The following is a 25,124-nucleotide window of genomic DNA, read 5'->3' as shown; positions in this document are numbered from 1 at the left end:
CATCTTTAGAGCAGCACCCTGGGGCTGTAAACAACCTCAAGGGGTTGGGACAGGCATCCCGGGTGCAGGTAGTGTGTTGGGCCACTGAAGGGGGCTCGCTGCTGCCTTTTAATTCTTCATGTGCATCCTGTTGACGCGCATTAACAGTCCGCTAATGTGCTTTGATTTAGTCTTGTTTCAAAGACAACTAGATTAAAGCACTCTAACGACCAGCTAATGCACAAAAGTGGGGTGCACATGAACTGTTAGACTGTGGCAAGCTAGCATGGACTAGATTCACACCCCAGCTTGCCGAGGTTTTCTTGTTCATGTAGACAAACTTGAGAGCAGTTTCAGCTCCCGTCCTTTCCTACAAAACATTTTAATTTAAATCAAACCACATTTTCTGATGAAAAATTGTTTCACTGAACATTTTTGACCAGCTGTATTCATTACTCTCTATGTATTGCCAAGACATTTGCATAATATCAATTATCTGCATCAGTGTTGTCCAGTGGATACAGCATCAAAATCAGACTCAGGAGATCTTGCATCTACTGACTCTGCCACTGGCCAACATTGGCCAAGTCATGTCCCCTCTCTGTGCCTCAATTTCTCCATCTGTAAAATGGGGATAATGATACTGACCTCCTTTGTAAAGTGCTTTGAGATCTACTGATGAAAAGCATTGGATAAGAGCTAGATATTATTATTAATTATTATTACTACTATTACGGCTGGGATTTGCACACCCCTAACTCCCTTAGTCTCTTTTGAAAATCTTGGTTTATATGTCCTTTGTTGGGGAACATTATTACATAGATTTTTTCAAAACTAGATTTTTGTCATTGAATCAAAACACATTGAGTAGGAATTTCAAACCTTTCTTGTTGACCCATGGTCTCTGGCATCTTGGCACTTTTTATGCTAACAGTAAAGAGAGGGCATATTTATGCCTGCCTCTGAAAGTTTCCACTACATGCATCTGATGAAGTGGGTCTTCACCCATGTAAACTTATGCTCCAATACGTCTGTTAGTCTATAAGGTGCCACAGGACTCTTTGCTGCTTTTAGTAAAGAGAGGGCGGATGGTCCAGTGGTTAGAGCTTGAGAGACCTGGGTTCAAGTCCCACCACTAACTTTTTTGGTCAATTCACTCAGTCTTTCTGTGCCTTAGTTCCCCATCTGTAAAATGGGGACAATAGCATTTCCCTATCTCACAGGGATGTTGTGAGGTATCATTTAAAGATTGTGAGGCACTCATATGCTATTTCAATGTGTCCCAGGTTATTATCTAAGATAGGGAGCAAACTAAGCAGAATATTCAGGGGCACAAATAGCTAGGTTCAGAATTTTGGCCCTCTCTACCAGTTCTTAGCTGTCTGAGGTTAGGAAGAAATCTTCCTTCTGGGCAGGTATCCCATCATTGTCCAATAGGAGGTTTCTTACATCTTTCTCTGAAGCATCTGGTGTCGGCCACTGCTGGTGAGAGGATAATGGACTAGATGGACCACTGGTCTGCTCTGATATGGTAATTCCTCTCTGTCTATGATCAGCTTATTTGAGAGCAATAGAGTAGCCTAGCATTCTGGATCATGAACTAGTTTGAATCTTAAAGTACAAGAAAAAATAGAGTTATCAATCGAAGAAGCAAAAGAGTGAACATAGACTACTTTAGGCAGAGGAGTACAATTTAAAATACGACCTTTTGTATTTTGAAAAGCTCCAAACAGTAACAACTTAGGGGGTCTTAACATGCTTTTATAATTTAGCACCAATGTTATTTCAGTCATTGGTTCCACTCCTGCCACTGTATTATTCAAGGGCCTGATTCCAGGCCATATTATACCAACAGATTTTAGGCAGATTCCCTACTGAACTTAGCGGGAGTCTAGATTGAGTAAGGATTGTGGCATTTGACCCATTATCATCCCTACATTAGCAGTATGAGGTTCTCTTTCTCCCAGATGAGAGGGTCGGAAGCATTCATCTCGTTCAGCATTCTAACATACAGATTCATTATTTGCATGCACAGTTACTGGATTTGTATAAACATCACTTCCCATACAAACCAAGCTGTAGATGTCACAATTGTGACACTTCGGCATTTTGAAAACTACAAATTTTTGGGTGGTAAAATTTTGTGATAGTCTCTCTGTGCAAATCCGCAAAGCAATAATGTGGAATTTTGCACAGATCCGGAGATGAAAAATCTGTGCATTACCGTACCCCTGTCAGGTTAACATTACTCAGGATTCTGGCAATGTTTACCATACAATACTGATATCTACATGACACCTGGCTCTAACCAGTACTATTATTATTCACTCACTCTTGAGAGCAATAACATTAATAAAAATGCACATTAACACTGCTGTCTCTCCCCGCCTTCCCCATCCAGAAGATAACCACCTGCCATGGAGATCTTGAAAAGCGCTGGTTTATACCCTTACTAAAATATGTGGGAAAACATATAGACTTCAATATGCTTTAGATCAGGCCTCTCTATTTGTTTATAAAGTAGGGAACAGGCCTTCTGGGAAAACGAATATGCTAAGAAAGCTATCAAAGTAGTGTTTAGACAGGGTTATCAGTTACCAAGCAGGAGTGAAATCCTGGCTCCACTGAAGTTAATAGGAGTTTTGCCATTGACTTCAATGGAGGATTTTACTGTAGGATGATAATATACAGGGAAAGACAGGCTGTGATTTCTAACCTAAAAATCAGGGGAAAGAGTAGGATAATATATCGTTTGGGGAATGTTTTGGTGAAATACTTTGCTGAGGAGATACCACAGTTCTCTCTTTTTCTTCTTGTTCTTCTTCTAGATACAACCCAGAGCTACAGAATCCAACAAAAATCAAGCCAGATCCCAGGCATAAAAATCTCAGCAATCCTCTGGGGGCAACATTTTCCATGCACTGTCTGTAGCTCGGGGCCCCAGTTTGTATTCCACAGTCATTTACGACACAAATTACTGTGTCTTTATAATTGTCCGTGCACAGCTCACGCTATGAAATCCATATTTACTATGACTGCTACTTCAGGATGAGAAATTCTTGAATCCCACATAAAACTTTATGATGCTGAATGTTCACAGAGCTTCAGGGAGGGGAATGCCATAGAGCTGCAATGTTCCTAGATGAGAGTTCTTGGCCAGAGGATCTGCAGATGGGCAGATCCACTGGGCTCTTGCCTAGCTGCTCCCCTCCATGCCAGTATATTCAGATCTGATACACAGTCCACCTCCCTGCTTCACAGGGCATAGATATCCCTGCATCCATATAGGGGAGCTGCAGGGCTTCCCTAGCTCAGGAGGTTGCATGCAGGCTCTTTGCTAATAGGTGGATTTCACCCATACCACAGAAAGTTAGAGGCAGCATTATAAGAATCAGCCCCAAGTGTACAGCACTTGAGATTTTACGCTGGTAACATTGGGACAAGTATTTACAATGGAACACCTGTTTCCCTCTGTTTTTACTCAGATTTGATCAGCTAAACAAAATAAAAATACAGAGAGCCGGACCCAGAATTCTGAGAGTTGCCTTTACTTTTCCCATCAAAATGTACCTTTTCTATTCTCAGGGTAGTTTGGTGATGTAGAGATATTTAAAGGTTTCAGAGTAACAGCCGTGTTAGTCTGTATTCGCAAAAAGAAAAGGAGTACTTGTAGCACCTTAGAGACTAACCAATTTATTTGAGCATGAGCTCATGCTCAAATAAATTGGTTAGTCTCTAAGGTGCTACAAGTACTCCTTTTCTTTTAGAGATATTTAAAGACTCTTTAAAGTTATACCTTTTAGCAAGCAGTAGATTACGTGAAGATTGCAGCTCCTAACTTTGAATAATTAGTAATAAGATGGTATTTAATGGTAAATTCAGGGGTGACAGTAAGCCGGTACGGGCCGGGCCAAGCTGCTGATGGGGGGGTGCAAAAGGAGCAGCTGCCCTGGGTCTGGAGATTTAAAAGGCTCGGGGGCTCCAGCCGCTACTGCAGCAGTGGCCGGAGTCCTGGGCCCTTTAAATCGGTGCTGGAGCCCTGGTCGGTGTGTGCCAGGCAGAGCGGATGGGCTGGCTGGGGGAGGCTGACCCCTCAGCCCCGCCTCTTCTGCCTGAGACGCTGGCCCCCCTACCAGTAAGTGTTGAATGTTACTTTCACCCCTGGGTAAATTGCCATGAAAATGCACTAAATCAGGGGCAATCAATTATTTTTTGTCAAGGTCCAAATTTCTTGGTCAAGGTATAGTCAAGGTCCAAACTCCAGAGAAAATAATACAGAAATAACAATGGTAATAAGGAAATAAAAAGATTTTGCCGTCTCTGTAAAAGTGTCTGGCAGTCTGGATTTGGCCCCCCATCCACCTATTGACTACCCCTGCACCAGACCCAGGACAGATTAGCCTCACAGCAGGATACAACACGTATTTAATATAGTTGCTAGATAGATTTCCCTCTTCGATTCTAGATGGAACTGAATTTTCAGTATTTGTGACGTGATGGTCTCGTTTGTTGGTATAGTGCCCTTTTCTTCGGAAGGGTTTTTTGTATGGAGTTCTGAGCAATGAGTTGGTCTTTGACCTTGCAAACACTTACTCAGCTGGGTCCCGAAAAGCACTTAAGCATGTGGTTAACTTTAAGCTCATGAGTGATCTGATTGAAGTCAATGGGACTACTCATGCACTTAAAGTTAAGTACATGCTTAAATGCTTTGTTGATTAGGGTCATACATAAATTTTAAGCACATGGGTAGTCGATGGATTGCTCACGAGTAAAGTTAAGCACATGCATAAGTGTTTGCAGGGTCAGAGCCTTATTTACTGATTCTGTGCAGAAGCCACCCTACAGTGTTGCCAGATCTGCACTGGACACAATGAACATGTAAGTTTCTATAACACTGGTTGGATAAACCCTATTCTTGCTTAGGACATGTACTTAATTTTGACTATCTTGGCCTTATAATAAAATTGCTCAGGCAGGGAGGTTGAGGCTTAAGTATTAATGAATGTGATTAGCCAGTCCTGAAATCTTGTTCTATCATTACAGCAGCTATTAACTGGTAACCCAACAGTGACCCTATCAGGCCTGTCCTTGACAGCCACCTTCCCTAGGCTGACCTGAGTGTCTCTACACCCAGGGATGCAGCTGATAAGCACAAAGGCAATGGCTGCTTTCTCTCCTTTGGAGTGACCTCCACCTGACCCCGATCTTGGCAGGTCACACAACAAACATTGCTGGGCATGAAGAGTCTAGTCCTTCGCAAGTGGGAAGGGACAGCACAACTCAAGCACTCTCTAGGCAGAGAGAGGCCATTATGCCCAGAAAACACATCCCCGTGGTGTTTACCAGGGAAACCAATGGGCTTTGCTGCTGGTACCCTGGCAGGGCAAACCTCACATAAACTATAGTACTTACATGGCCCCCATTACTGGCATCTGAGTGCCTCACTAGAGCTATCTGTACAACAGAGAGGAAGGGAATTACTTTATTCCCATTTTACAGGCAAGGAGCTGAAGCACAAAGAGGCTAAGTGACTCGCTCAAGGGCAGACAGGAAGTCTGTAGCAGAGCAGGGACTTGAACCCAGGTTTCCCAAGGCCTAGGTGAGTGACCTAACCATGAGACCATGCTTTTTACCCTCAGACTTTATTTTCATTGTTGGCCACTGTATCTCTCCTCAAATGTCTGGTGCCAAATCCTACCCTCAGGCCACCTTCCAGGAGATGAACAGGGGTAAATGATGGCAGAGTCTGATCACTAAAAATTAAGAAAAATAACATTTTATATATAAATTATCTGCCCCAGGAGGTCCTGGCAGAATCCACATAACTGGGATTGAGGAACAGGAAGACTATTAGTATGACATCAATGATACCTCAGGATATAAATGGGACAATAGAGGTATCCAGCAACTGGTAGGATTGGGGCCTGTTTGTCAGCTTACCCCCAGCTTTGGAGACAAGAAAGATTTCTCCTGTCATGGTAGATTGACAGAGACCATTTTGGTTTTGCTTCCCTTCGGAGCACTAAGCATGCACCAGATTTGGCCCTCAGAATGATGAGACTGTTTTAATATCATGAGGGTTTGTTTTAAAAGATATATTTTTTCCTTTTAATTGTCTTCAAGTGTTTGAACCGGTAGGGTTCATGTTTTCAAGTTTTTCCTCTGCCACAAGGCGTGTGAACCTCTCCTTTTTAAAAATGAAAGTGGAGATTCTCATATAATAACGACTCCAGGAGCTGGTGGGGGGGCGTTAAAGAAAAAAACAATATTGCAAGATTCATGATAAAATCATGAGAGCTGGAAACATTATCATCACAAGCAAATACTAAACATCAGAAATGTAGTCCAGAATTCCTTCCAGTCACTCTAGTCTTCCTAGTATAGGGAAAGATTTGAATACTTACTATTATTTGTTTTACAGAAGCACCTATGTTTTACAGAAGCACCTATCTTGGCCTTATAATAAAATTGCTCAGGCAGGGAGCTAAGCACTTTATAAACAGACAGGAAGAGAATCTCTGGCCCAAATAGTTTCCAATTTAAATAGACTCAACAGACAAAAGTGGCATCATTATCCCCGTTTTATACATGGGGAGCTGAGGCAGACAGAGATTATGCAGATTCCCCATGGTCATGCAAGTAACCTGTAACAGAGCAGGGATTGAATCCAGATCGGTGACAAACCAGGAGTTGAACCCAATATCCCAGATCAGTGTTTTAACAGCAAGATTATTCCTTTTACAGGAACAGACATTTTTATATTATATATATTGCACCATAAAAATAAATAAATAAAAATAAAGCCAATATATAAAAGCCTTTTAAAATGTCTAACAAAAAAACATGTGGAAAATGCACCTGAAGGTAAAACAATACAGAATTGTTTCCATGAAAGAATCAGTCTGTTACAGAAATGAATTTTCTGTATGCACAACCAAACACTTTAATAGAAAAGAAAAGTCTTATTTGTGGAATAAAAGACTGAAAATAATACAATTTTAGCGCAACAAGGGTATTTGTTGCATTGGTTTTCACTGTCAAACTGCTTCAGAAAGATGACACTGTCTCTTGTACGACCTAGGCATTATTTTTAAAAATCCCATTCATGCCTTCAGACGTAGGCTTTCCTTTTCAATGTTTCAAGCAAACTTTTCCAAAAAATCTCTCATTCTCATATCATTGCTCTGATAAATCGCTGAAACAACAAACTGAAACATTAGGAACCGTTGACTCAAGGAGTTTAACATTTTGAATCAAGATAAGGATTGCAAAGTCTCTGAAAGCAACAATGGTTTCAAATGCAAGGAAAAAACCAGGGATAATTTGCAAAGGGAATTTACAGCTAATGGAAACACAGCTTGAAATATTTATTTTGCTAGCCTACTGTATTTTCCCTCTTGGTTTTGTCCTGTTCAAATAAATACTGCCCTCTATGGCTAATGAACTTTTTGGTGCTTATCTCTTTGAATAATTCCATGTCCTTGGACTAGAAACCTTGGAGCTTTCCAATATGCCTATATTTATATGCTTTGCTTATGTCTTACATGAGCCCATCCTGAGAACTCATGGGTCTCATTTCTGAGGGCAGCATAGATGAACATGTGAAAAAAGTCTGATGGTGTCAAATTGTCTTATAGTATTTGGATTTGCTTTAGCAGACTTTTTGGCCTGATAGCCACCTCTCCCCTCACTGCATAAGTCACTCTCATTAACTTTATGGGGAGATGCAATGGAAGCAAGCAACTGGAGGACGATGATCAGAAGCTAGGCACTTTGAGCAGGATGAAGAACAGGAGTGCTGCTCTTCAGAAGTGCGTGGCCTTTTGAGAGCTACTGGTCTACTCCAACATCCCCCATTGGTAGTATTAACAACAAAAGGAGCATGGCTGCAATATTCGCATTGGCTGTTATTGACAGGTAATATCCATGATAATTCCTTTGACTGTCTCAAGTCACATATGGGCTAGCTTGATTACCAGCCATCCTGTCAACCACTCCTTGGTGTTTTGAAAAAGAAAACATGATGGCTGAGCAGTGTTTTCCAGTTCCTCCCCACCTTGGGCTGGCCATGACCTTTTCCTTGACCAAGTGTAACTAAGCTCCTATGTAGCAGCCATGGATGCGTTGGAGGTGGCTACTTGGCATGGGACTCCAGCCATTCAGTTGCCTTCCCATACATAAACTCTTTGCTCCCTGTGACCCCATTTCCACGTGCTTTCCTCTGCACTGAACAGTATGTATGCCTTTGTCTCTTAAGGTTTAGCCTGTGAGGAATTAAGACTTTGGAAAGATCTATGGACTCCTTTTTTAAAAACAGGTTCAGAACCTAGGACATGGTTAATGAAGAATGGAGGAGAAAAATTAATGACAATAAAACATTTATTCAAGCTTCCCCACCAATGGGCCACAACCTTCTTCTGCACCTCTACGGGGGAGAAAGTATTTAACTTTCAGGCCTATTCCAATCTTGCCTTCCCTGAGGCCACATTTCACACAGACCACTGAAAAAGATGGTACCATTCACTCCCTACTGACCTGGACTGGATTCAAACCAATAATTGACAGGCTTCAATGTTCCATTACTAGTCCCCAGAACCAGCCAGTTCACTTTGATTCTATTTCTCATCTGGAAACCTATTGAGTGTATGATGAGGAACCTACTGGAGACATTCCTGTTTAGGGAGTGAAGTAAGGGGCCAGTTTTTAAAAATCTAGGCCACAGGTGTCACAGTGGAACTTGCTGGGTGCTAACACTTCCTAAAATGTGATCCTTATTTAGGGCAACTGGGATCTGAGTGCTTTTGAAAATCTGGGCCAAGCTGTGGGGGCTGAGCACTTGAAAGTCTGACCCACTGAGTCTTATTAATGTCAGAAGAGAGGGAAGATCCTAGGTTCCAAATACTTCAGCCCTGGTGCTATCCAATTCCAATGTAAATGGAGGCACAATATATTCAAGGATTTTTAAACAGATCCTCCTGCATACGGGAAGCTAATGGGACAAATTCAGCCCTGTAAGAGCACATGCGGCTTCCTTAGCCCAGTGAGTTTGGAGGTTAACACACAAAACTCCTTTCCACTCACAGCATTTTTGTTTTCACCCCATTTATCTTGTTTCTTATAAAGGAGACCTACGAGAAATGACTCCTCTCCGTTGAAAAGCGGTTCCATAAATACATGAATAAATCTGCGAGCACACTTCAGACTTTGAACCGTGGGGCAGAGGAGCCCTGAATGGTGTTTTCACAAGCTCATGATTAAGCTCTAGCCCTTTGTAAACTTTTACGGTATTGCCATGGACGTGGCAGGAGCAAATAGTCTGCCTCATCAGCAATTACAAACACTCAGCGCGGCAGAGGCGACTGGAGTCCAATGTGAGGCCGTGCATGGTACTGCCAGTCACGGAGCCTGTTGACTCACTCTCTTTCCACCCATAAACCCCAAGTGACTTGTACTAGTGGGGCCAGGGACACAGACAAGGGCCTTCAAGTGGCTCCAAGGATAGGGCATCTGGGCAATGCTGCTGCTTCCCTAGATGTGGCTCTGAGGCAGCCTTATTGACTGGTTAAATCCTCCACAGATCAAAGCAGGCCTGAGAAACTCTTCCTAATGCTTCTTGAACTATGCTGACCTTTTCCTCTGGAACCTCTGTTAACTCTGTCCCATTACTCATTGTAAACAAAGGGAAGATCCAAAGAGAGTTTCCACCGGCCAAGAATGATGGGAAACTTTAGGAAGCTTGTGAATGATACACAGACAGATGACAGGATTTAGGAAATGGCTGGAATTTAGACTTACACAGACGAGTCCGTGTCAAAACTTCTTTAACTTCTGGCGAATCAGGCTTGGGCCCTAGAATTGGACCTTCACTGCAACACGGAAACTTTGGAGATATTTGGATATGAATGTCATAGCTCAGTTTGTCACTCTAACCGACCAAACTGGAATGCTAAAACCAACCCTTCAGAACAGCAGGGAAGTGAACATCATAGCTTGGTTTGCCATAACGCCAAGTCGCAACAACCCTGAACTCTGAGGGAGTCCTGATTCAGCTCAGGATCTGGCTGTGAACTTTGCTTTGGAGGGAGAGCTGAGTCACAAACATTACCCTGCTGAATGAATGTATTGGTGTTTATCCCATCCTTCACATCTTATCCTCTTTGGAAGACACACACACACACACACACTTTGCAGACTTCAGTTTATGCTAACCCCCATTATGATCAATTACTCCTGTCATAAAAATACCTTTTTATATAACACATCAGAAAAGTTTGGTTCTCAAGGATGGAATCATAAATAAAGGTGGAGTATATGTAATGTTACATCAAAAGAGGGCAAAACACTTGATAATCAGGGGTGTAAAGTCACGACTAAACGAGGGCCATGATAACTTCCTCCCAGCATGCTTTGGTGGTTCAGCGGTTTCCCTTTTGCACATCTCCCTTTTAAGACCAGGCTACAACATGACCCTGGCAAAACTTCCTTCCACAAAAGCCCCCAGAACTTTGACAGGAAGCATCACGAGACATGCAGCGTTGCGATGATTAGAGCAGGTGAGAGAAAGTCAAGAATCAGGGTGGGTCTCTATTTCTGACTCTGCCAGACCCGCTGTGGAGTGGCCACAGAAGAGAAGCAACCTCGGCTCCCCCTGTGGGGACACTGGGAGATTCTCCCGTGCCATGGGCTACTGAAGGGTGCAGAATTGTAGGGGTATAAGGGATGCCTACACTTAAACCACTACAGCGGGACAGCTGAGCCACAGTAGTGATTCAGTGTCGACACTACCCATGCCGATGGGGGTGAGGACAGAGATGAGGAATGCCTTTTTGCTCAGCAATAATTCCAGTAAGGTTGCGTCTGATTTTAATTGACCTTTAATTGATCTAATTTGCCTCCTTTACAACACACATTCTCTCCCACCCCCTTTTTAAAAATCTTCCTAACAATACCTTCTGCGAGGGTGGAAAACAGAGGTGTGAACTTTGGTATGATGTTCTGGCAACATGGACTTTCCCTGTTTGGTGAGTAAGGGTATCATGGGGTTTCCCCTTGCCCCTACTCTCAGGGCAAGGGTTCTCAACAAATATTGGCCCCTATTCATGGGAACTTGGGCTTGGCTAGAGAAAGCCCCTCTTCTGTGTAAATCAGTTAGCCTTTGAGCTTTTCCTGGCATTGGCTCTCTCCTCCCCCACCCACCCGCATTCTGGCCCTGATCCCAGGAATTCTCCCAACACAAAATGTTAAGCCTAATATGAATTCAAAGAAAGTGTCTCTGTAAACCTCACAAGCCATGCTGCCCTCCCCCCCCCCCACAGCCCCCGCCCCCAGCTCCTGGTATCTTTGTGATTAACTTCATGATTTAGGCTTCTTGTGGCTTTGACATTTCCCAGATGGGAGAATTTGGGGATAGTGAAAAGGCAGAGGGAATTTGTTAACCTGTTTGTGTTATTTTATATGGAGTTGCAAGGGGTGTGTGTGTGTGTGTGTGGGGGGGGGGGAAATACCAACCCCTCTAATCTTCTGGTTTGAAAGGTGTCTCACAATTTACTGAAATGTTTGGAAGCCAAGCCTTCAGTCCTAGATGGTGAGATTTGCACAGGTAGAGATGCGACAGTGGGAAGATTCATACTTGAAATCAGGAAGAGTGTGGATTACAGACGTAACCTTGAAAAGCAAGAGGGCAATTCAGACCTCCAGATCTGTGGACATATAAAGGGAAAAAGCCTTTTCCCCAAGAACACCCAGGGTTGCTTTTCGCAAGGCTGCTAGTGACCTCTGCTGTTTTATTCCCAGTCAACCCTCATCCAGCAGTCAAAGGGAAAGCACATGCATTTTTTATGAGTCGGATGAACTGTGATTATTGGCCACAAGGTGCTGTATTAATAGAACTGCAATTGCCGCTGTGGGCCTGATTCAGGTCTCCCTCCGAGTGACAGACGTTCTTTAACGCCATCTTCAGGCAAAGCGTAAATACTGCCGAGATCAAAGAACTGATTACTGCACCGGCAAAGGAAAAACTGGCCTATTTAAAAACCAGAAAGGGCTGCCGCATAGCTTCAAAAGAACAGATATAGCAAAAGACCTGAACTCGCGAAGCACTTAAGCACTTGCTTAATGTTAAGCATGTTCCATGGAAGCCCTGCTAGAACGCTGAAGTCGATGGGACAACTCCCAAGCTTTAAAGGGAAGCATGTGCTTACAGGCTTTGCTGGATGGGTGAAGAGTGCTCAGCAGCTTTCAGGGTCAAGCACATAATGCTCTTACTTAACCAGGACAATACTACAAAATAATAACTTAATCATAACAACACCCCCCCCACACACTAACCCGATCCTTTTGGGGATGTTTGGAAAAGGGGAAAAAAAAAGGCAAAAAAAGGCCAAGGCCCAAGTTCTGCTAGGCTCTCCAGTCAGCCTCCCTGACATCAACGGGTCAGAATGTGTGTCCAAACAGAATTCAGCCCTGTGTGTACTAGGTGCTAGTATAACATTCCTGCATTACCATGGAAAGGCCAGCAATTCTAGTTCATTTTGGACAGCAGCTGAGCTTGGCGATCTCAGTGTCCTGTCCAATTTGGAAGCAAGGTAGTACGGGCCGCAGTCAAGAGAGGGATCAGCCTGAATCAGAGTTCCTAGGCTGACTTAAGGAGAGAAATTTTTCTCCTTATTCATGAATACCTGTAATATTTATCCATCATCCAAAAGGATAAATTATAATAATATAATGTATTATTATATAAAATAATCTGTAATATTTTCCAAATTAGGGGAAATTTTACATTGCAGAAAGTTTTGCAAACTCTTTTGCCTTGTAGGCTACAACACAGCAGAATTTAAAAAGAAATCGACTTCCATGCTGAATTCAGTGTTCTGGCTGAGTCACATGAGGCTGTGACATTTCCTAAGCAGTTGGGCTATATTATATTACATTACTAGGGTTCAGATGTAGGACAGCGGCCTGAAAAAACTTGGGCCCCAATCCTATCACGCTTACATACATGCTTGACTTCATTTCACTCAGACTACTCGGATGCTCATATTTAAGCATGTGCATAAGTGTTTGCAGGATGGGGCCCTGCATTGTCATCATTATTTGTATTGCAATAACACCTAGGCACTCCAGTCACAGATAAGGGCCTCATTGGGCCAGGTGCCGTACAAACAAACTCAAAGAGACAATCCCTGCCTCCAAGAGCTGACAATCAAAGTGGGGATAATTTGAATTCCTTTCGCTTTCTGAGACCTCTCTCCGGGTCTCTCCTATGCCTTATTTTAATGATTCAAGCCCCAAGGTTTGATGGCTGCCTTAGAAGCAGCCATGCACACAAGCTTTACACACAGGTTCAGCATCCCTAGAATTGTTTCAGAAAGAGGAAGAGTCTGGAATGGCTGCTTTCCTATTGATGAAAGCAATTGATAGAAATGAAGTTCTAGCCCAGCCAATGAAATCCCTGCCAGTTCAGATCACAGATGTCTATTTGCCTCGTCGGCCTATTGTTGTGGGATTGGTGGTACAGATGTTGCTGATCCTGACAGGATCGTTATCACCAACAGTATCCTCCCGTCTAAGAGCTGTTTTTACTCTGGATCCAGCAACGCCAGCATTGGGGAATGGAGGATGAAAACGACATGGCCCTGTCTGCCATCTGCACACATCTGGAGCAGACACTGCCCCTCTCCTGCAAACTGTTGCTTGTGTTCTTCTTCCGCCCATGAATTTTTCAAAGACCAGGCTTTGTACAGCTGATTTACAGCAGTTTTTAAAGCAGGAGAGAGACTAAAGAAGCTACCAATTATGTTGATGAAGAGCCTGGCAGTAAATAGTGTCTTTTTTCCCTCTAAAAGAAAAAGACACAGAGAGAGAATTCAGCATATTACCAACTTCAAAGCTAATAACAGAAGTGAAGTGGGACTCTGACCTTTAACAGCCTGCCTGTTAGGGTGGATTATATCATGTCAGCAGCCATCTGCAATATAAACTATACCTGGCTTTGATGAGGCCCTTATAGACCATTAAATGGATAGAAATACTACAGGGACTTCTGTGAAAAAGGAAACCATACAAATACCAAGGCATTAGCTACACAGCACATGGTAACAGACAGAATCATGCCAGACCTTGGCCGAGTTTCAACATTTATTGTAATGGCTAGATACTTACTAAGGATGTCCCATGAACATTAGTGAAGGGAAATCTTTGCCAGGTAAAGAGCCATTTAAGTGCTCTGCAGTATAAATGCTACTGGGATTTTTGACTAAGGTGCAGGTTTCTACCAGGCCTTGCATAAACTCGCAGTGCATTTGTTTGCCTGGGAAGTCCAGAACACGGACTCACAGGGTGACATCATCCCTAGTGCGAGGTACTGGAGTTGTACCCAGCATGCAAATTTGCCCACAATTACTATTCCGGGTCATCATTTTAGGGCACATGCCGGTGTGAGAAGTTGGGGGATTGGGTAAGCGGGTGCACATGCTAGGCAGTTTTTGGACACCCATGGAGAATTTGGGCCAGTAAAGTCTACTGGCAAGATGCATCTTTCACGAAAACAGAAGGGCTTCTAGTCCCTGCTCCAGTAGTGAAAAGTCCACTGTGACTATACCTAGGCTTTGATGGGGCCCTTATGGGCAATTCAATGGATAGAAATACCACAGAGCTTCCTGTGGAAAAGAAATCACACAAATACCTTGGGGTTATGGGGGGGACAGGAGACTCTACCTCAGCTCTACCCGCATGCTTGACACCAGCCAGTGCTGTTCCACATGAGGAGAGACAGCCAAGGCAGTTGGGGAATACGCTGATCTGTGCAGGTACTACCCCCCCCACCCGAGAGTGCATCACCTGCTTGTCCCTGGCGGGGGAATGCTCCCATGGAGCAGCGCCCCCTTCCCGTAATTTTGGAAAGATTTCCCTGATTTCAGTGAGCTTTGGATCAGATCCCAAGTTCTTAAGGTGGCTATAAAAGCTAGCATTTTGCTAGGCTTCAAATTTCCCTGGGTTTTGCGGTCATCTCGAGGCAGGGGAATGGTACAGTCTAAAAATCACCAAGCTAAATATAGCAATAGCTACTTCCAGTAACATATTATTCTAAGTGTCCAGTAATTAAAGCTAAACGAAAGTGGAATGTCTGTGAAGAGTACATGCAATCCCCACCATGAATACAAAATGAAGTCATTAGGATCAGTGGCATTAGAGTGAATGCCAGGTGAATTCAGAATGACAATGAGCCGGACCCTTGAACTATGAATAGAAGCAGATGCTTCAGGAAAGACACATGCAAAAATGCTTGTGGCAAAGTGTCTTAATGGAATATCCAACTCCAGTGTTATTAAAGGGGAACGAAAGGGAAAATTCAGCTGAGATTTAATTATTTGAAATATTAAGTGATAATTGCCGTGAGAGCTGCAGGGGTGAGTCACAATAAATAAAATGAATCTAGCCTCACCCCTTTCAGTTCTCACTTTTCCCACTTGTAGTTTATGATTCTCTTATGTTTATTAGTCTCAGTTATTTAATGAAGAATTTGTCTAAATAGCTCTTGGACCACAGATTGTGCAGGTTTGAGGTTCAAAAATTTGAGCGGTGATGGTTGGTTTTGGTGCACACAGTATTTTTCCTGTTCTTTGGCTGGAGGAGCATAACTCTTAGAATCAGGTTTCCAATATTTACCTAGAAAGACAGAAAGTTCCATAGTGGATCAGGCCAGTCAGCCATCACGTCCAGTATCCTGTCTCTTACTGTGGTCAGTAAAAGATGCTTCAGAGAAAGGTCCATCCAACTATGGACAATAACAGAATAATCATTCCAAGAGGAAAGCTTTTTCTGACTCCTCCATTAGAGTTGGGCTGATGCCCTGACGCATGAGGGTTTATACCTCTTCTTTAATTTCACTAATTTAGAATTGTAAAACTCCCCCTTCCATTAACATACTCGAATGGTCATTATTGTCATGAACATTTCTGTTGTCTCTTGTCTTATACGTAGATTGTAAGCTTTTCGGGGCAGGGACTGGCTTTTTGTTCTGTGTTTGTACAACACCTAGCACAGTGGGGTCCTGCTCCATGATTCCAGGGAATCTCCACCCCTGGAGATTTTTAAGAGCAGACAAACACCTGTCAGGGATGGTCTAGATAATACTGAGCCCTGCAGGGGACTGGACTAGATGACCACTCGAGGTCCCTTCCAGTCCTAAGATTCTGTGACAGGGGCTCCTACGTACAATGATAATATAAATAATAAATAATTTTACTAGCGAAAGAAAACACTTGTAACTCACATGCTGTAAAACCATGTATCCCACAAGAGACTAGCAGGCATTTATTAGTGCACAGCTGAGGCGGCTATTTGATGCCTTGTTGTTTTCTTGGCAATGCATTGTGATGTCATAGAAATGATTGTTTAGGGCTAGGCCTGAGCAAAGGATGGAGCATGAACTGCACCACCCTAGGAATAGCCCTGTGAGGCATCGGGCCTCAGACACATCCCCTTTCATAGAATCATAGAACTGGAAGGGACCTCAAGAGGTCATCTAGTCCAGTCCTCTGCACCCATGGCAGGACTAATTATCTAGAGCATTCCGGATGGTGTTTGTCTAACCTGCTCTTAAAAATCTCCAATGATGGAGATTCCACAACCTCCCTAGGGAATTTATTCCAGTGCTTAACCACCCTGACAGTTAAGAAATTTTTCCTAATATCTAACCTAAAACTCCCTTGCTGCAATTTAAGCCCTTTGCTTCTTGTCCTGTCCTCAGAGGTTAAGAAGAACAATTTTTCTCCCTCCTCCTTTTGACAACCTTTTATGTACTTGAAAACTTATCATGTCCGCTGCCCGCACCCCCCCACCCCCAGGTCTTCTCTTTTCCAGACTAAACAAACCCAATTTTTTCAATCTTCCTTCATAGGTCATGTTTTCTAGACCTTTAATCATTTTTGTTGCTCTTCTCTGGACTTTGTCCAATTTGTTCACATCCTTCCTGAAATGTGGCGCCCAGAACTGGCACAATACTTCAGTTGAGACCTAATCAGCGCTGAGTAGAGTGGAAGAATTACTTCTCATGTCTTGCTTACAACACACCTGATAATACATCCCAGAATGATGTTCACTTTTTTCAACATTGTTGACTCATATTTAGCTTGTGGTCCACTACGACCCCCAGATCCCTTTCCGCAGTACTCCTTCCTATGCAGTCACTTCCCATTTTGTGTGTGTCCAACTGATTGTTCCTTCCTAAATGGAGTACTTCGCCTTTGTCCTTATTGAATTTCGTCCTATTTACTTCAGACCATTTCTCCAGTTTGTCCAGATCATTTTGAATTTTAATCCTGTCCTCAAAAGCACTAGCAATCCCTCCCAGCTTGGTATTGTCCGCAAACTTTATAAGTGTACTCTCTATACCATTATCTAAATCACTGATGAAGATACCGAACAGAACCGGACCCAGAACTGATCCCTGTGGGACCCCAGTCAATGTGCCCTTCCAGCATGACTGTGAACCACTGATAACTACTCTCTAGAAACAGTTTTCCGACCAACTTTGAGGCACAGTTCCCTCCATGCTGCTCCCTTGCTGTAATTTGCCTTATATCAGCAGCAAATCAGGACACCCTCTAGTGCTGGTTTAGCTGTGCTGGCTGGTGTATTGGGGTTTTGAACCCAGCCTTTCCCCATTCCCTACCTTTCCCCAGCCGCCGGCTCCGGGTTTGGGGTGGGAGAGTTGTGTAGTGACCCCAAGACACCAGATGCTCAGATGGCAGGAAATGGTATGGCTCCACTGACATCAATGGATTAAGACTTACACTAGCTGAGGATCCGGCCCACGGTCCAGGTAGCCCATGCAGTGCTATAAAGGGGTGGGTTTTACTCTCCCCTACTCTTTTGGTGTAGGCGTATAATCCAAGACACAATCTAGCTCTGAATATTTATTTTGCAGCAGTGCCTAGAGGCCCAGTGCTGAGGCCCCCACAGCGCCAGGCACTGCCCAGACATATAGGCAGACACAGCCTCTGCCCAGGGAGTTTATAATCTAAGGACACCGGAGTATGAATAATTGCAGTGCAGGAAGGGAGGCTGGCTTGTCATGGAGAAAAAGCTCCTTCAGAAACACACGTCTCCAGCAAGAGCAGGGGAAGGAGGAAATTGGCAGCAAAGTAAATTCACTGGAGGCAGGCAGCATCTGAAAGAGAGGGAGTGAAACTGACAGGTGCAGATGCACTCAGCAGGTACAGATCATAATGTGTCTGATTCAAAGCAGGGGAGGCATTGAAAATATAGCACAATAAGGTCCTGGTCACAGCTGGGGCATCTAGGCGTTACAGTAATATAAATACATGGATCAAAACTCTTCTGCCTTACAAATGTTGGAAGACATCAGAATAACAGAATGAAAATAAGGAAATGCAGTTTTCCCAGTATAAGGCCCCTTTCAGCACATGCGTAGTCCCATCATGTGTTTAAATTCTTTGCAGGATTGTGGCCTACATTTCCTTAATATTTCTGGATTCTCTAATGTGATGGATCCAAGGAAAAGAATTTAGTTTATGATCTAGTATTTTTCAATACACAGAAAGAGCCCCTTCATTTCTCAGGAGACTCATCATTCTAAGTTTTATTTAACACTCTCTCTCTTTCTTCCCCCCCCACACCCCTTTTCGAGCCAGGTGTTGGGTACTGAAAGCAATAACTACATTCCTATATAAAGCTGATTTATAAGGAAAACTCACCAGTTTACAGTCTACAAGTTAAGGGTTTAGGGTCCTATGTACTAACAACGTTTCAGTCATCAAGGAGTACAGTAATAATGTTTTATTGAAATGTCTGATGCTTCCTTTCCAGAAGTACCCTACCATTACTGTTATGAAATACACAATGCTTTTGCTTCCAGAAGTCCTACACATTGAGCCATAAAGACAAACATGAGTGATCTTGAATCTTCTGGGGCTTTATGGTGTTATAAAATATGTTTTATGTGCCAATCAGCAGTGGCAATTTATGAACAGAGAGGCTCCAAAAGATATAACATCAAACTATGTATTTTAATATAGTTTGAGAGAATTGTAATGCCTTGAATGACATTTGCTCTCAGCGCACATGGAAAATGAATAGAAATGGGGGGAGATTGATAGCTTATTTCATCAGTAAGGGTCTTCTGTGAGATGTGTTTTATGAGTAATACAGACAATAACTAGCTGGCTTAAGGAAGAGGATTTATTTGGCTACGTAGCTACCTCCTTACAGAATGCTAACGTTTCCTTACGGCTCTGGCTTGTGTAATTTTGCTAGTAGCAATTCCAGGGTTTTTTCACTATTATAATTATAGACAGTGGTGTGTACCAGCAGTTTTTATTAATGTATCATTTTATTTACGAGATGCATCAGTTACAAGAGAGCCCTATCAGGTAATACTGAAATGGCCCATTTTATATGCAATGCTTGTGAAATTAAAATAGAACTCCTTAAGAAGTGGAAGCAACACCAGAGTCACACAAGAATTAGAGCACGTTCTCCGTTAGGTATCTGTCACGTTTAAGCATCCTGTCTTTGAGAGTACATTGAGTATTTATTGCCACTGCCGGATTACAGTGGATTTGGTGTCTTTTGGTAAATCTTATTTAAATGTTCCATTATAATTTAGCTTTAGCTGAGCACAGTCACAAAACAAGATATTCAAAGGGATACATAGAATTCATTTAGGGGATAGCAAGAAGCTCCGCTCTGGATCAGTGAAATCCTGTCCAGGATTTAGGACTGTCCAAAGTGTTCAATAATAACTCTGTACTGCTGTCAGGCAAATACAGAGAGAACTCTTACAGGGCATGAAAGCATGTAGTGTGCATGGAAGAGGAAATTTTACTGACATAAGTTTGCAGCCAGATTTTCAAAGGCTAATGTATTGATGCTCCTATACTAAGACTTTTGCACAGGTAAGTGGACACCAGTGCAGATGGATTTTTGAGGTCACACGTTTCCATACAGAAAGGAGCAGCCATATACTTCCAACCAGAATGACCTTGATTTTAGATCCAGAGAACAAAAACAAGAATGAACAGAAAAAGTCTCCATGACAAAAGAGAAAGTGTTGCCAACTCTCGTGATTTTATTGCAAGTCTTGCGCTATATCGGGTTTTCTTGAAGCCCCCACTCCAGGAGTCAGGTGATTATGGGAGAATCTCAGCTTTCATTTTCTGGGTCTCCTGACTGTGGAGGAAAAAAACAACTAGAGAACAGGAACCCTAAAAGGTTCCAACACAAAAGAGGACAAATAGAAAGACATTTTAAACAAACAATATTTTAAAAAAAAATCACATGATGTTTAAGCCAATCTTGTGAAGTTCTGGGACTTAGCTCATGGTTCTTGAATGTTTGGGGTTTGCAGCACTGCAGAGATCACATTGTGTGTGTGCACATGCGTCTCCTTTAAATAATCTGCAAGGAAATACATTAAAAATGGCATCCTGTCTCTGCAGACAGAAGAGTCCCCGGGGAGTCCAGGGTTAAAGGTACATGACATAGGAAAAAAGTCTAAACTTTACATGGGTACTGCAATTTGCTTAGCTATTTATCCCTCTTTTGGGAACTAGATTGTCAAGGCTGCCTGCACATTCAGGGGTTTCAAATTCAGATCGCAGAGATATCCCTGCAACTCTCTGAATTCAATGCAAAGGTCTGCCTCATCACCACAGGAACCATCTGCCCAGCTCTGTCATGGACGATATACTTAAACAGAACCCACTGCAAAAATTCTAGGGCAAATTACAACTCAATCTTTTAAAAATGAACGTGAAATGGCAGTCACCAATGACGAGAATTTAAGACTGGAGTCCTATGGTCAAAGGAAGCCACTCAGACCTATTGGGAGTTCTGGCAGCCATGTTCTGGGGGCAGTTACAGTCTTCTTATCTGTCAGCCTGTGCTTTTTAAAATGCTGACACACCGTCATTGATCCTAGATATCTAACAAAAGCATTGTGTCATTGCACCTGCGATTTGGCAGATTAGCGACACAATCTGCTGACGCCACGCAAATGTCCTCATGCCACAGTGTCTTTCCAGTTCAGGCTGGATTCCCTGAACAATGTGGCTAGAATATCTGAACCAAAATCCAAACATTGTTGAGTTAGCTCACCCCTTTTTTAGTGCAAAAAGGATGAAATCCTAGCCCTATTGAAGTCAGTGGCAAAACTCTCACTGACTTCAATGAGGCCTGGATTTCATTCCATAACGTGTGCCCTGATGTGTTTCATGACTTATTTCTATTGAAGGCCCTTTAATCACGATGCCCCTATTTGACTCTATTGTCCTTATCACCTGTCATTCCATAGTAATTAAGCATTAACTAATATCTCCTCCTTGAAAAGCGCAAGCGAGTTTTATTGTCAGGCAGGAAAAGGCTGCATTGATTTAGAAGACACGATTCACATGGTAATTTCCATGCTACCTTAAAAATCAGTGCAGAGTGCAAAGTGATCTCCAGAAGGTAATAAACGAGATGCAAAATCACTACGATAACATAAATCATGGTGGATTCACTTGGTATTAATAATGCGTATGCCATGGGTACGTCCAAGGGAATTGCTTTGTAATTCAGTAGCAGCGCACCATTATTTTAAAGTATTATGAAAGTAAAGAGGAAAATGGGATTCTTTATAGCATATGTGAGACTGTTCTTGTGTGTGGAGTGGGAAGAATGGGAATAGGTAGGGATTTCTGGTGCTATTGAGATTCACGAAGCACTTTCACGCTGTCCTTTCACATGGGACCTTTTTGTACAATGTCTCCTATGGAAAATCTGTGCTTAAAATGGAGAGAAGTGGTCTGGGTAAAATGAGAACCAGCATAAACCTTCTTTCCTGATTTGCACCAAGCCAAAACCCTCCTTGAGGCTCAATAAGTCTGATTAAGTTAAAAATAGTGAGGTGTGTCATGCATCTCTCCATCTGGAAAAAGAGCCACACCACCACCAGAAAAGCTTATAAACCCCAGGAGAGAACCTGCTTCTTCAGACTGTTGCATCCAAAGGACTTTGGACAAGCTCCAAAGTTTTGAAGGTTTTTCCAAACTATCCACCCCTTAGAGGCTCACCCATACATACTTAAAGCTGCCTTCACTTACAGTACGTAATATGTAATACCAAACAGGAAGATGAGATGAACCTGAACACAAAGGCTGGATCTAAATCACTCAAAGCCATTGGGGAAGGTCTGAAATCCAAACATGGATACAGACGTGGCTAATGGCCTCTAATTTTATAATTGGCTTAACTAGAACACAAGATCCAAACCACCATGAGCTTTGGCATGGTCAAAAATCCAGACCTGGAGCTAAATTCTGCAGCCTAACTCCATTTTCAATAGGAATAAACCCTGCTACCCATTGTACCTGGAGGTTTCTTACCCCCTTTCAGGCCTTGATCCTTGGCTCTGGCTGAGGAGCTCACTACACAAAATGGGGCTTGTTTTAAGCTCAGGTTGCATTCCCTTGACCGTGGGCTGGTCCCAAGGGTAATGGAGTGGCAGTAGAGCAGCACTAAATTTACACTAGCTGCCAGGAGGCCAAAGGGGCCATTACAGCAGCTGCGATGCAGAGACCTCATAGACACACCCTTTTCCCATAGCCACAACCCCCATGCCAGCTGCAGGGAGGGAGCAGTGTAGGAACTCTTATAGTAGCTGTATTCCACTAGAGGATCCCATTATGTAGGAATGATCTCCAGTGACTGGCTACACTGGCTTTTGAACTGCTGCGGGCTAGTGAATTGGCAGAAAAGGGCCCTAATTGGCTAGTGAATTGGCAGGATTGGGGCAATTTGTGAGCCTCCCTCTCCCACATTCAAACCAGTTTTACACTTTTGTAATACCACGGACATCACCGCAGTTACCTGTAATGTACACCAGTGTCAGTGATTGGAGAATCAGGCCCATGGAATCTGAAGTCCGTGTCCCCCTCCCCCACCCCACTAGTGCAAAGACAAGTGTAATCCCAACTCCCACTGATGTGAATGGGAGTTTCGGGTATGGAAAGGGGGATTAGGCTTTTCTGCTAAAAATGCAGTGAGTTATACACCAGCTACGTGCACTGTAGTTCATTAGAGATTTATTAGTTGCTCTCTTCTAACATTTTTTTCTTCTTCTTCTTCAAAAGAAATGAGAGCATATTTCATTAGGTAGGATTTATTTTATTTTACCAGTTGGGCATCAGAGCTAAAAGCACTTTAGAAAGAGAATATACTTTGCTGGACAGAGGTGCTGCAGTCAATCAAAGTCAATAAGGAAACTGAGCTTTTGCCAGAAATAAGATGGGGGGGGGGGGCATTACCGAGAAGCCGGTTTTCCAGACCAAAAAGGGCCCCTTTTGCAAAGCAGTTGTTAATCCAATTCTCTACTGGGGACAATGGCAGGAAACATACCCCCTATAATGGCTGTGAGAAGTAGAGACGGGCTTGCCTCCATCCTCTGGTTTCTGCAGCCCCCAGTCTGCGCTGTCTGGTCTGGTCTGCTCAGGCAGAATCAATAAAAAACAATTCCTTTTACTTTCATAGTTTAATTTTTCCTTGTTGGTTGTACGGGCCAGTATTCCATCATTCCCCTGGCTAGACCAGATCACAAGAACTGTTGCTCTCAGTCTGGGAACACTGTAGCACTAACAAGCTCTATAGATTTTTCAGTTAATTTCTAATTTTGGGAATTTTCAGTTGGGACAACAACTTCTAAGCAAAAAGAAAAGGAGTACTTGTGGCACCTTAGAGACTAACCAATTTCTTTGAGCATAAGCTTTCATGAGCTACAGCTCACTTCATCAGATGCAGAATTTGTTAGTCTCTAAGGTGCCACAAGTACTCCTTTTCTTTTTGTGAATACAGACTAACACGGCTGCTACTCTGAAACTTCTAAGCAGGATCCATTTAAGGTAACGGTATCTGCGCGCACAGACAAAAAGGAATCAAAGTGTGTGAGGAAGGTTTTAACAGCCAAATCACCCCCCAAGTCCAATGTACCTATGACTAATTCAAAACTGATCCAAAGAATGCAAATTTTAACTTTGCAGGGTGCGGCAATGTTTTGCTATTTCTTTTTCCATGCAAAAGATATTCTGTTGCCAACACAGACAGACCCCCTCAAAGACAGATTCATCCCTGAAGCATACACTAGTTCAACCAGAAGTTAATGGGCTTGATCCAGGAATTAGTGGGTGAAATTCTATGGGCCTATGTTACGCAGGAGATCAGACTAGATGATCACAATAGACCAGTCTGGCCTTAAAAGTCTATGAATTTATGAAAACCAGTGTGCTACTGCTCCCAGAAGAGAAGCAGAAAAGTATGTAGACCTTATGGCTGTCTCCTGAGCTCTTTAAGACTCATCATTCCCTTGTGTCTCTCCAAAATGTAACCTAAAGTGACCATTCCTGCAGTAATGTTCAAGTATAAATGTGGGGGCAGGGGAAAGACCCACAAAAATGTTATTGAATCATCTTCTCTTTTCTTTCCAAATCAAAATGTCAAACATTTTCAATGAACTTCTGAAATTCAAATAATTTCAATCAGGGTTGCAGCTGGTTGAAACAAACACACCCACACCCCTGCACCTTTTTGGGGATCTTTTTGCCCCATTCCGGGGGGCAGGGAGAGATCCAAATACTAAATCTGAAGAAATGTTTGGAAAATTCCAACCAACTGGGCTCAGAAGTTCTATTTATTTGGGGAATTCTGTGTTTGTAACCTGTTCTGTCCTGAGGTCCTGTGAACTATGCCTAAAATTAGTTCAAAGTCCCAAAAGTGTTTGTCTCTTTGTCGATCTGCTGGTGGCCATGGAGCAACTACTGCAACTCCCTCATCAGAAGTTTATTTTTAAATTTACATCAAACTCGGGTAATTCTTTTCACATCTGGTTGTATTATCCTGCATGTACTGTCGATTCGTGTGGTCTCTTTTGATTAGTAGAAATGGATGGCATAAACCTCAACCTAGTAACTTGTTTTCTTACATCCAAGAAGATCTATAAACAAGGTTTTCCTCTGGGACTACAAAATCTTTAGCGAAGACCAAGCATTTATAGGAAAATTGGAACAGTGTTTCTCCAATGCTCTTCAGTGATTTTTGAAAGACTGTATGATCCTGTATTTCCGAGACAAAGTACAAGTTCATTACATTTT

The 25,124-nt window shown here is 42.8% G+C and overlaps 1 long non-coding RNA gene across 1 annotated transcript in view; it reads left to right on the top strand.

The window, feature by feature from the left end:
- Nucleotides 1-25,124, top strand: part of LOC125622150 (uncharacterized) — a 34,916-nt gene that overhangs the window by 3,412 nt on the left and 6,380 nt on the right. The gene's annotated exons all lie outside the window — the stretch shown is intronic.

Source organism: Caretta caretta, chromosome 13, assembly GCF_965140235.1.
Source record: "Caretta caretta isolate rCarCar2 chromosome 13, rCarCar1.hap1, whole genome shotgun sequence".
NCBI lineage: Eukaryota > Metazoa > Chordata > Testudines > Cheloniidae > Caretta > Caretta caretta.
The sequence above is the reverse complement of the archived record's forward strand: the minus strand, read 5'-3'. Positions and strand labels throughout refer to the sequence as shown.